General features: G+C 51.7%; 1 protein-coding gene across 7 annotated transcripts in view; it reads right to left on the bottom strand.

Annotated features, from left to right (window-relative positions):
* The window catches only part of LOC113211090 (zinc metalloproteinase-disintegrin-like NaMP), a 242718-nt gene that overhangs the window by 45693 nt on the left and 193108 nt on the right, over positions 1 to 3917 (bottom strand). The window lies entirely within an intron of this gene.

Below are 3917 nucleotides of genomic sequence, written 5' to 3'. Positions count from 1 at the left end.
GTCCTCCGCGGGACCAGCAGCCCAGGCGGACCACTTTACATGCAATTAGACGTCACAGGGAACAACTGAACAAAATCGTTTTGCGCGCGGGAAACCTCTCCATACATCTCGAGCGCACTTTGTATCTGTGAACCGGCGGCGGTCCCCCGAGCGGAAGGTCGGGCCCCACCACTCCTCCGAGCGGCGCCCTCCGAGCGCCCCCGCGCGCCCCGCCACGACCCGCCCTCTAAAACAAACTGCAACTCCACAGAACAAAACAAAAACAGAGCGGAAAGTCTTCTTGTGCAATCCGGTCGGGAGAGGAGAACCTTGTCTAAAGCGAGGCGCGGGTAAGTTTAAGATCGGCGCGGGCTCAGGCAGCCGTGGCGCTCGGGCTGGTTGGCGGCCGTAAGAGCGAGACCCGTATTCCCCTCGTTTCTCTCTCTCTTTCTGCCCCTCATATCCGCCCACAAGTCTCCTCTATTTGCTACGCATTTCAGCTTTCTCACTCACACCGTTTTCTTTTCCTTACTGACAACCCCTGGGTTTGTGTGTGTGTGTGTGTGTGTGTGTGACGAGGGGGTGGGGTAAGGGGCAGGGTAGGGAGGGGGAGGACAGGGGGAGAACAGAAAGCGCGTAGGACTGGACGTTTACCGAACGCCAGCGGCATGCAAAGGGTGCCGGTGTCAACGAGACATAGTACTCCCGGGCCCAGGGACCCCCCTGAGTACATAATCCCTAGGGCAGTTGTACTCCCCCTATAGGGTGGAGTACACCATCCCTAGGACAGTTGTACTCCCCCACCTGAAGGGGGGTGGAGTACATTGGCCCTAGGGATTATGTACTCCAGGGGGAGTACACCATCCCTGGGGCAGTTGTACTCCCCCACCTCTAGGGGGTGGAGTACATTGACCCTAGGGACCATGTACTCCAGGGGGGGGGTACACTATCCCTAGGGCAGTTGTACTCCCCTACCTCGAGGGGGGTGGAGTACAACTGCCCTAGGGATAGTGTACTCCCCCACTAAGGGGAGTACAACTGCCCTAGGGATAGTGTACTCCCCCCGGGGGAGTACATTTTCCCTAGGGCAGTTGTACTCCCCCGATTTTTAAAAAAGGCGTTGCAAGTGCTTTCTTTGAACGTCAATATTTGGCGGTCGTCAACCAGTTTACAGTGAGGAGTCATGGAAACGTGTCCGATAAACAAGCTTTGCCGGCCCGCTATTCCACCAAACCAAGTTGCCAGCTCCGCTTCGCTCCACTGGCAACTCAGTTCGGCAGGGAGCGGGCGCAGCTTGGGCTGCCGGTGGCGTTTGGGACGGGCCTTCGACCCCCGTGTTGACGAATTCAGTCGAAACAACCATTTTTCTGCCTAGTATATCCTTGCCGTCTCCTTCGTTAATAAAACTTAACACCTTAAAATTCTCTCAGTACGCTGTACTGTGCCGCAGTTTCTAGAATATTTGCAATTTTTTTACCAAACTCCTCCTAATTTTTTGATGTTAGCTTTCGGGACCAATAACGCATTTCTTACATAAAAATGTATATGACGACACCCAGAAGATAATTAATATACTGGCGGGCATGTTGTAAAAGGACTACGAATGACTCCGAGCGTGTCCGCTTTGATTTCTCTATAATAAAAAGTAATAGCATAAAAGGAGCTTGTAAAATACAACAAAACAACGAAAGATAATGATTGGTTTTGCACGGAAGTGGACAAATATCATAATGGATGTGCCTATATAAAATAAGCCCACTCTTCTTAGAGTTTTTTTTTTTTTGCACCAATGGCTCTACTTAGACAAAGGTGTAATTGTGTGAAATTACCCTTAAAAGGCTATATGAAAGTGCCCGATCGGAAATTTTGTTTAGTGGCCATTTAAAATAGAAAGACTAAATCTACAGATTATATAGCGTCGAAACAGTGAGATAGAGCAGAACGAACGAAATTTTCGTTCCAACGGTCCTACTTTTGCCAGTTACACCTTAGAACACCGTAAAAAAATGTTTATTTTTTCTAGTACATTCCTCATAACTTCTCAGATCCACGCAGGGGTAGTTGCCAGGATTTGCACCAACCGTTTCGCTGTCTAAAAGTGACATCAATCTTACCCTAAAAAATTTAGACCTCTGGCTCACGTCCTTCTTGGGGAACAGACAGACACAGGGGCTATGGCTGTGGTTTGTCTGCCGTTTGACAGAGAGAATTGTCTGCTGTTTGACTACGGTTTTGCTACCGATAGACTGCCGATTGTCTACCGATGAGCTGCCGTTTAACTGCCTTTTATCTACGAATTAACCGTCAGCATCGACAAGGTTCCAGACAACATTCAGACTATTACTTTGCCTCGGGCACGCTATACCTAAAGACGTACACACACAAAACATACAGGAACAAAGTCAACTTTGATTTAAAGTCAATGTACCTTTATCAACGCCAGTGACAGCACCCCCTCGCAGCGGCCTCAGAGGTCCCACTTGTTCAATGTTCACGGGGATGCGTGAGTAACCATGTACTCCGATCTGCTGTGCCACACTTTAACAAGTGTTAAACTTTGCACATTGTGGTGTCTAACTAGGTTACACGTCAATTGGTGTTTAAACTTCCGACACTTCCGAAACGTATAGCAACTGTACACAATGTGGTTTCTATTGATAGCATAGAGCTGTGTGTCCAAGTGTGTAGAATTGAAACGTTTGCAAAACGCCTAGACGTTGCAAACCACGCAAGTGCGCAACTTGAGTTAAACCCTATTTAATGTGTAAAATCATGACTTGCACACGTTGGTGTGCAAATTATGAACACTTGTTGTACCAGTGCACCCGAAAACAAACAGATTGAGCGGCGGATGGTAAAATTAATCCTGAACGCCTAAAAGTAACTTGATCTAAACCTGCTGGACCGTGCTACAAGCCCACACAAAATTCGGGTCAATTCTGCAATGGACTAGGGCGCCATTCGGTCTCGTCAGAGTTCCAGTCTCGGTTAAATAGGCATGGTGTCATAGTTAGTCGGTCAGCAATTTGTCCCGTGTACACCTAGAGCCCAAAGAGAGCACTTGCAGCGCCTTTTTCAAAAATGGGGGGAGTACAACTGCCCTAGGGAAAATGTACTCCCCCGGGGGAGTACACTATCCCTAGGGTAGTTGTACTCCCCTCAGTGGGGGAGTACACTATCCCTAGGGCAGTTGTACTCCACCCCCCTCGAGGCAGGAGAGTACAACTACCCTAGGGACCGTGTACCCCCCCCTGGAGTACATGGTCCCTAGGGTCAATGTACTCCACCCCCTTGTGGTGGGGGAGTACAACTGCCCTAGGGATAGTGTACTCCCCCCTGGAGTACATAATCCCTAGGGTCAATGTACTCCACCCCCCTTGAGATGAGGGAGTACAACTGCCCTAGGGATGGTGTACTCCACCCTATAGGGGGAGTACAACTGCCCTAGGGATTATGTACTCAGGGGGGCACCATCCCTGGGAGTACTATGTCACGGTTACACCGGGCCGAGCAGACCAGCCCCGCCTGCTGACCAGCCCCCCTCCCTCTCCCCACCCTCTTTTCCCCCGGACCCTGCAGCAGCAGCAGCACAGCCAGCCAGCTAACAAGGGGGCAGCGTCCCCTGCTGCTGCCCGGCGTGCCCATGCCCAAGTCCAGTCCCTCCCAGCGCAGCCTTCTGAGCCCCGCTTGTCCTATCGCCGCCAAGCCCGGCCAAGCCCCGCCACGCCCAGCCTCGCACACGACGAGAGTTTTTGCATCAAACTTGCCGACTGTTCATTTCCACGCTGCAGCGGCAGCACCGCCTCAGAGTCCTTGAGTCCTCGAGTCCTCGCCGCCGCTGCCACCCCGACCGTCCCGGTCCTGCCCGGCTGAGTGACAGCGGTCCGACGACTCGGATGAGACGGGGCAGAGCAGGGTCAGGGCTCGAGGGTGGGAGG

Source organism: Frankliniella occidentalis, unplaced genomic scaffold (assembly GCF_000697945.3).
Source record: "Frankliniella occidentalis isolate FOCC.00 unplaced genomic scaffold, Focc_3.1 Scaffold91, whole genome shotgun sequence".
In the NCBI taxonomy this organism is placed as follows: domain Eukaryota; kingdom Metazoa; phylum Arthropoda; class Insecta; order Thysanoptera; family Thripidae; genus Frankliniella; species Frankliniella occidentalis.
This window is presented reverse-complemented; position numbering and strand designations above follow the sequence as displayed.